At 44.5% G+C, this 9046-nt stretch overlaps 1 pseudogene; it reads left to right on the top strand.

The window, feature by feature from the left end:
- The first annotated feature begins 2896 nt into the window (after positions 1–2896).
- LOC134949814 (5S ribosomal RNA) lies at positions 2897–3015 on the top strand (annotated as a pseudogene).
- The last annotated feature ends 6031 nt before the right edge of the window (positions 3016–9046 follow it).

Genomic DNA, 9046 nt, shown 5'->3' with positions numbered 1-9046 from the left:
TCACTCACTCTGTCATTTTCACTCACTTATGAATATACATCATCCCCCATATGTCCCTATTAGTACACTTTGTCACCTATTTCCTCCCATTTTTACCTCTTTTCACCCATTAACCGCCTTCCTAACACAATAATATATTCACCCATCCCCTTCATCTCATGTCCAGAGCACATGCACCCTCCATATATTCACCAGGTTTTAACCATTAAACCACAACCCTCACCCCGTACACAGTATCTCAACAATCACCTATTGAATTATCTTTCCTATCTTGGTTGCACACAGTTCACCAACTTTTCCCTTAACCTAACTATTTTCCTAACAAAATTTTACCAATTTAATTTAATTTTATTTTCATTTTTCTCCTATCATTAAGCATAATTTCAGTTAAATTTCACATATAAAATATCTATTTCTTAATAAACACTGCATTCATTTCCGTTTTTTCAATAATCAATAAATCTTTAATTGTTATCATCACTAATTAACTCATAGCTTACAGTTCTTACATGTACACAACAGGCTTTTATGTAAAAATATTATTTTATTATTACTTTTACTTTTATAGTAATCTTTTTATTCTCAAATTTTGCATTATTAAGCTTACTTAATTTGAGATTATCTAGCGACCAAACAACTGTGAACCTTTAACCCTATTTTGGGTTGCACATAGCACTTCCTGTTTTGTTTACAACAGAAATTTTGTGGACAGGTATTTCCTGGGTAGGGCTACGTCCACGTCATTTCCGGTCACGGAGTTTTCACTCCGTGACACATTACCGTCATTTATTCAAAACAGGAAGTGACGCGGTGAGTCATTTCCGGTACGGGTTCGCGTCCACATCACTTCCGGTCACGATGGCTCCACTCCGTCTGTGGAGATATCATTGTAACCAGCTGGATCTTTGTTTTCACATTCCCCATCCTGGTCCACCTATACTTACTGGCCTGGCTTTATCCGCAATCCAATCGTATATTCAAGCATCGTTGTTGCGGCATTTTACGACTTCCGGTCTCCGATACCGGAAGTGACGTACACATATCCGATACCGGAAGTGACGTACACATACCCGATGGTTTATCCACGAGAAATCCAGAGTTTAAAAGCATACCTTATACTAAGCTGAGGCTTTGTCCTTAGCCTCAGTAACCTGCAAGTCTAATTAAATCTCTCTTCAGTAAATTTTACTCATATTCTTTTACTTGCCAGTTATCTATTTACAACCTGCAGGGGTCAACTAGTATAATTACTTCCGGGTCCTTGGACTGGAAATGACACGCAGGATGTTACATAACATCATTTCCACCTTGTCCTCTGCCTTATGATTGGTCCTCATAATCGGACCACCCCCACTTTTGCCTTAAATAGATTGCCTTCCACCACTTCTTCACACAGTGAACAAGCCACCATCCGGTGAAATGGCCGTCTGTGTCCAGTGGAGCTGAGCAGTGCACGGCTCAGCCCACTCATCTCCTGGTATCGTATAATATGAAATCTATATCATTTCATTATCTAAGATTTGCCTAATCTGCTACTTATCAATTTCAACTATATAATACCACTTCTACTATATATAATTTTTCCTAAAAATTCTTAAATCCCCTTTATGTCTTTAGCAGTAAACCCAAAAGTTTCCAATTTTCTTACTGTCGTCAGGGCTTAAGATACCTGTGTAATTTCATACTCATTTTTCATTAGGCACAGGAAACCCATTTCTCTCTCCTATGTCTGCCACATGACATATGTGGCTAACGGTGGATAATAGAAGACGGGCCCTGAACCTATACGTTTCCTAGACTCAATACCTCTTTTCCAGGACTCTCTCATTTATTGATGCCAGTCATACATCCATGTTAGGGTCTCCTGCCCTGTGCTGCCACGTCGTCATGGAAACCGGGAGACAAGTGCTAGCGGAGTAACCTGAGCGCAGCTGATACTCCGGTTCGGGTCTTTTGCTGTGCAGTGGTTATAGGCTCTGTGCATGGCAGGGGATCCGGTGCTGGTTTTTGTGCTCACAGTCTGTGAGGTCTGAGTGGGGCGTGGACAGCATCTGCTTTATAAGGCCTCTTCTCAGGGTAAGCAGATGCTGCTGAATCTTTGTTGGTTAGTCAGTTTCTGAAAGTTAGCCAGTACTGTGTAGCTTTGTATTTGTTTGTTGCTTACTGCAAATAGGCCTGGGGATTTGGTATTACACTCTGCCAATCCAGACCTAGCAGTAAGACTGGAGTCAGTCGTTTAGCTTGCTGGGGTTCTGTTACTACTCTGTGAACTTAGCAAGTTTGCGGCTGTATTCTAAGACTTGCCTGTCTAATCCTGTCTCACTGTGCTAGGTGTCAGGGGTCAGTTTAGTGGCAGTAAGCTGAACCTGTGCACTGCAAGTGAGAATTAGGATTGTGGAGACTCTCCTTGTGTCTATCATTCCATCTCTGACCAAGGAGTTTACTGCCACACCCGTTGGTAACCCTTTAGGGTTTTGCTGTTGCCCTTAGCAACAGCATTTCGGGTTCTCTACGTATTAAAACACAACATCTTGCTTTTCCCATCTGAGCAGTTCTAATACAAGGGAGATACCCAGTTCCTTAGCCTCTGGGCTTCTCTGTTCACTTTGTGTGTATTTTGTTACCCTATCACCTTCTGTGTACGTTATGTCATTTTCCCCAGTCTGTCTGTGAGTCCATTTGTTTTGCATAACAGTTCAAACACCAGTACATTCCTGCAGGCACTGGAGTGCATAACAGTCCTGACACCAGTACTTTCCTGCAGGCACTGGTGTGCATAACAATCCATTCGACAATGCAGAAGCAACAGAAGGACTGCGCACAATGATGATAAATAGAGGTACTTCTTTTGGTATATGCCAATAACCATATACCACTGTATTCACAATCTAGGTGTCATTACTACCATATCTCACTGGGTACGCCCAACCTCGCCTGATCTTGGAAGCTAAGCAGTGAATAGCCTGATTAGTACCTTTTTGGGAGACTGCTAGGGAATATCAGGTGTAGTAATAAATATCTCTATGTTTGTGACAAACAGAGGTGTTGGGGCAACCTTTGACCATTACCACTTTCACACCTACATTTTCCTTCTCGTATTTATTCAGCTTCTCTGACTCCCTACTTGTCTGCAATAAGTAATTGTTCTCTCATTTATTGTACCTTATTGTCTTAAAAAAATTTTAAGCAGCAGATTAACTCTTACCAGGATATATCTTCTCTATAGGCAAATATGTAAGGATCACTATCGCAGCGTATTTACAACATATGCAATGCTTATGCACTTTATGTTAAATTCAATTTATAATATTTTCACCCCAGGTGTCACTGTCATTTTTTTAAGTGGGTCAGCTTGCACATTGGTGGCTGTCCAAATACTTTTTTGCCCAACTGTATATATATATATATATATATATATATATATACATATATATATATATATATATATATATATATATATACATGCATAACATATATCTTGAAAACCATGTAACCCACTTATTATTTATTATAAAGGATGAGTTTCCCATATCCAATATGAAAGGGAACAGAAGTATTTTGGATATCAGATTTTCCCATATCTTGGAATATTTGCATGCCATAATGAGATATCTTAGGGATAAGACCCAAGTCTAAGCACAGAACACATTTGTTTCATTTGCACCTTATCAACACAGCCAGAAGGTAATTTTATATAAAGGTTTGAATACTTATGTGCATTAAACAAAGTTTGTGTACAGTGACAAGAGATGTGCAATGGACACTTTTTGGGTTTTGGGTTTTGGTTTTGGTTCTGGATCTCTGTTTATGTTTTGGATGTGAAATGGTTTTGCCAAAACCACCATTTTGGGTTACGGTTTTGGATCTGGATTTTTTTAAAACATAAAAACAGCTAAATTGAATTTGGGGGTAACTTTGATCCTATGGTATTTATTAACCTCATACTATTCATTTCCACTAATTTCCCGTATATTCTGAACACCTCACAATATTGTTTTTAGGCCAAAAGGTTGCACCAAGGTCGCTAGATAACTAAGCTAAGTGACACAAGTGGGTGGCACAAACACCTGTCCCATTAAGAAGTGACACTTCAGTGGCAGACAGGATGGTACTTTTAAAAACTAGGCCTTAAAGAACACACAATGTTAAGAAAAAAAAAGCGGTGCAAGATAGAATTTTCCTTGGACCCTTTCACCCACCCTTATGTTGTATAAACAGGACATGCACACTTTAACAAAACAATCATATCAGCAACAGGGTCTGCAACACGACTGTGGCTGAAATGATTGCTTTGTTTGTTTCACCACAAAAAAAAAGATGCAATCCCCCCACCACCAAAATAGAAGAAATTAACCTCTTCTTGCACAAACTGGCTCTACAAAGGCAAGATGCCATCCTCATCCTCTGTTTCCTCACCCTTGCAGTGTGTACAACCTCCTCCTCACAGAGTATTAATTCGTCCCCACTGAAATCCACCATCACAGGTACCTGTGTACTTTCTGCAGGCAATGGTTGATAAAGGTCTTCCTGGAAGAATTTATAATTCATTTTGATGAACATCTGTTAGGGTCTCCTGCCCTGTGCTGCCACATCGTCATGGCAACCGGGAGACAAGTGCTAGCGGAGTAACCTGAGCGCAGCTGATACTCCGGTTCGGGTCTTTTGCTGTGCAGTGGTTATAGGCTCTGTGCACGGCAGGGGATCCGGTGCTGGTTTTTGTGCTCACAGTCTGTGAGGTCTGAGTGGGGCGTGGACAGCACCTGCTTTATAAGGTCTCTTCTCAGGGTAAGCAGATGCTGCTGAATCTTTGTTGGTTAGTCAGTTCATGAAAGTTAGCCAGTACTGTGTAGCTTTGTATTTGTTTGTTGCTTACTGCAAATAGGCCTGGGGATTTGGTATTACACTCTGCCAATCCAGACCTAGCAGTAAGACTGGAGTCAGTCATTTAGCTTGCTGGGGTTCTGTTACTACTCTGTGAACTTAGCAAGTTTGCGGCTGTATTCTAAGACTTGCCTGTCTAATCCTTTCTCACTGTGCTAGGTGTCAGGGGTCAGTTTAGTGGCAGTAAGCTGAACCTGTGCACTGCAAGTGAGAATTAGGATTGTGGAGACTCTCCTTGTGTCTATCATTCCATCTCTGACCAAGGAGTTTACTGCCACAACCGTTGGTAACCCTTTAGGGTTTTGCTGTTGCCCTTAGCAACAGCATTTCGGGTTCTCTACGTATTAAAACACAACATCTTGCTTTTCCCATCTGAGCAGTTCTAATACAAGGGAGATACCCAGTTCCTTAGCCTCTGGGCTTCTCTGTTCACTTTGTGTGTATTTTGTTACCCTATCACTATCTGTGTACGTTATGTCATATTCCCCAGTCTGTCTGTGAATCCATTTGTTTTGCATAACAGTTCAAACACCAGTACATTCCTGCAGGCACTGGAGTGCATAACAGTTCTGACACCAGTACTTTCCTGCAGGCAGGTCCTGACTCGACAATTTAATGATTTGTCCATTAAAATGCACACCTCCCAGGCTGCTGGCGGAGCTCCCGCAGCAGCAGCACCTGTAGGGGTTAAGGAGCCGAAAGTAAATCTCCCAGATCGTTTTTCTGGAGATCGCTCGCAGTTCTTTTGTTTCAAGGAGGAGCTGCAAGCTATACTTCCGGCTTAGGCCTCAGTCTTCTGGGTCGGAGATTCAGCGGGTGGGCATAGTGATTTCCTTGCTACAAGGAGACCCACAGGTCTGGGCATATGGGTTGCAGCCTGACTGTCCATCGCTTAAAAGTGTTGATGCTATTTTTACGGCACTGGGCATGTTGTATGATGACCCTGACAAGACGGCCTCAGCCGAGGCTCAGATTTCGATCCTTAAGCAAGGGCGAAGGCCAGTTGAGGTTTACTGTACAGAGTTTCGGAGGTTGGCCCATGATAGCCAGTGGAATGACCAAGCCCTGAGACACCAGTACCGAAGAGGTCTTTCTAACCAGATAAAGGACCAACTGGTACAATATCCCTTGCCTGATAGCTTGGATCAGCTCATGCAGTTATCCATCCGGGTGGATAGACGGCTGAGAGAGCGTAGGCTTGAAAGGGAGACTGAGATTTCCTTCCTTCCCAAGGGAACCTCAGACTCTGAGGAATTTTCTGAGGAGCCTATGCAGATTGGGGCTACCCGCCTCTCCTCGCGTGAGAAGACGCGGAGGAGACAGCAGGGGTTGTGTTTGTACTGTGGGAATAAAGGTCATGTGGTAGTATCATGCCCAGAAAAGCCGGAAAACTTCAGGGCCTGAGGGTGATGGGAAATATCCTGTCAGGCCAGAAGTCAGAATATCCCAAGAAGACTTTTATCATTCCGGTGACCTTGAAGATCCTCGGTCAAACTGTCAAGACTGAGGCCTTTGTGGACAGTGGGGCCGACGGGGTTTTTATGGACCGCCAATTCGCCCTGAAACACTCTGTTCCCTTAGTACCCTTGGCATCGGAAATTGAGATTTGTGGGTTAAACGGGGAACCATTATCCCAAGGTAAAATTACCTCTTGCACTAGCCAGATTTCTTTGTTTATTGGAGCCACACACTCTGAAAAATTGTCCTTTTATGTGACTGTCTGTACTTTTGCCCCATTGGTGTTGGGGTTACCCTGGTTAAGGGCCCACAATCCTCAATTTGACTGGGTCTCTGGGGAGATTCTTAGTTGGGGTACTGATTGTTTCAGGAGTTGCTTGAGCCTTCCAGTCAGGCTCTCGCAGCTAAGTTTGCCAGGATTGCCAGGGTGTTATGCAGATTTTGCGGACGTGTTCTCCAAAAAAGTTGCAGAGGTACTACCTCCCCATCGCCCCTATGACTGTGCCATTGATTTGTTGCCAAATGCTAAGCTTCCCAAGAGCAGGTTGTACTCCCTGTCACGTCCTGAGACTCAGGCTATGGCAGAGTACATTCAGGAGAACTTGGCTAAGGGATTTATCAGACCTTCACAGTCTCCAGTTGGGTCGGGGTTCTTCTTCGTGGGTAAAAAGGACGGTTCGTTGCGACCCTGCATCGACTTCAGGGAATTGAACCGTATCACGATTAAAAACTCATACCCACTGCCTCTCATTTCGGTCTTGTTTGACCAGCTTCGTACTGCCACCATTTTTTCTAAGATTGACCTACGCGGTGCGTACAATCTAATCCGAATAAGAGAGGGGGATGAAAGGAAGACTGCCTTTAATACCCACTCAGGGCATTATGAATATTTGTTGATGCCTTTTGGGCTCTGTAATGCCCCGGCAGTCTTCCAGAATTTCATGAATGATGTGCTCAGGGAATATTTGGATAGATTCTTAGTTGTATACTTAGATGACATCCTAATCTTCTCCCATTCCCTGGAGGAACATCGGAAGCATGTACGCTTAGTCCTCCAGAAACTCAGAGACCACCGGCTTGGGGCGAAGCTGGAGAAGTGCGAATTTGAAGTTCAGCAAATCGCATTTCTAGGATATATTATCTCCCCAGAAGGTTTCCAAATGGAGGGTTCCAAGGTACAGGCAGTCCTGGATTGGGTGCAGCCCACTAGTTTGAAGGTGCTTCAGCGTTTCCTGGGCTTTGCAAATTTTTATAGACGATTTATCGCTGGATTTTCGTCTATAGTGGCGCCCTTGGTGGCACTCACTAAGAAAGGGGCGGATGTTGCTCACTGGTCTTGTGAGGCTAAAGCGGCTTTTGCCCGTCTCAAAAGGGCATTTGTTTCGGCCAAGGTGCTGCGACACCCAGATCCAGAGCGTCCTTTTGTGGTGGAGGTGGATGCCTCTGAGATGGGTATTGGGGCAGTGCTTTCTCAGATGGGAGTGTCTGATAATCGCCTTCATCCCTGTGCTTACTTTTCCCGTAAATTTTCGCCTGCCGAGATGAATTATGACGTGGGTAACCGGGAATTGTTGGCTATTAAGGATGCACTCGAGGAGTGGAGACACTGGCTTGAGGGGGCTAAGTTTGTGGTCTCAATTCTCACTGACCATAAGAATCTGGCATATTTAGAGTCAGCGAAGCGTCTCAATGCCAGGCAGGCACGATGGGCTTTGTTTTTTGCTCGCTTTAATTTTTTGATAACATATCGCCCTGGGTCAAAAAACATCAAGGCTGAGGCGCTCTCGCGGAGTTTTGCTCCAATCCAGGAGACCACCGAGGAGCCGTTGCCCATTATTTCCCCATCATGTATTAAAGTGGGCATTACCCAGGACCTCTTATCATTAGTCCTTAGAGCACAGGAGCAGGCTCCTCCAGACCTTCCGGTAGGTCTTTTGTTTGTGCCTCCTAGGTTAAGACAGCGAGTGTTCCTGGATTTCCATGCCAAGAAGTCGGCAGGTCACCCGGGTATTGCCAGAACTCGGGAGTTGCTATCTAGGGCGGTGTGGTGGCCCTCGGTGGCTAAGGATGTGGATCAGTGGGTTCGGGCATGTGACATCTGTGCCCAAAATAAGACTCCTAGAGGGGTTCCTGTTGGCCCATTACATCCACTCTCTATCCCATCTAAGCCATGGACCCACATTTCAATGGATTTTGTGGTGGACTTGCCCAAATCCTCGGGGATGACAGCCATCTGGGTTGTCGTTGACAGGTTTTCGAAGATGGCGCACTTCGTTCCACTGGTTGGGCTGCCATCGGCCAGACGCCTGTCTGAATTATTTATGCTGCATGTTGTGCGTCTCCACGGGTTGCCACTTGATGTGGTCTCTGACCGCGGATCCCAGTTTGTGGCCAAATTCTGGAGGGCATTTTGTTCCGATCTCCAGATTTCTGTCAGCTTGTCGTCAGGCTACCATCCGCAGTCTAATGGGCAGACTGAAAGGGTGAACCAGTCCTTGGAGCAGTTCCTCAGGTGTTATGTCTCCAAGTGTCAGACTGACTGGGTTGCTCATCTGTCCATGGCGGAGTTTGCCTATAACAACGCGGCTCACTCTGTTTCAGGGATCTCTCCCTTCCTTTGTGTGTATGGGCATCATCCTAAGGCCAATTCTTTTGACCCCCTGGACTCCACGCCTGGTGGTTCCTCTGTGGTTTCGGTCCTTAGAGG

This window comes from Pseudophryne corroboree, chromosome 1 (assembly GCF_028390025.1).
Source record: "Pseudophryne corroboree isolate aPseCor3 chromosome 1, aPseCor3.hap2, whole genome shotgun sequence".
NCBI lineage: Eukaryota > Metazoa > Chordata > Amphibia > Anura > Myobatrachidae > Pseudophryne > Pseudophryne corroboree.
This window is presented reverse-complemented; position numbering and strand designations above follow the sequence as displayed.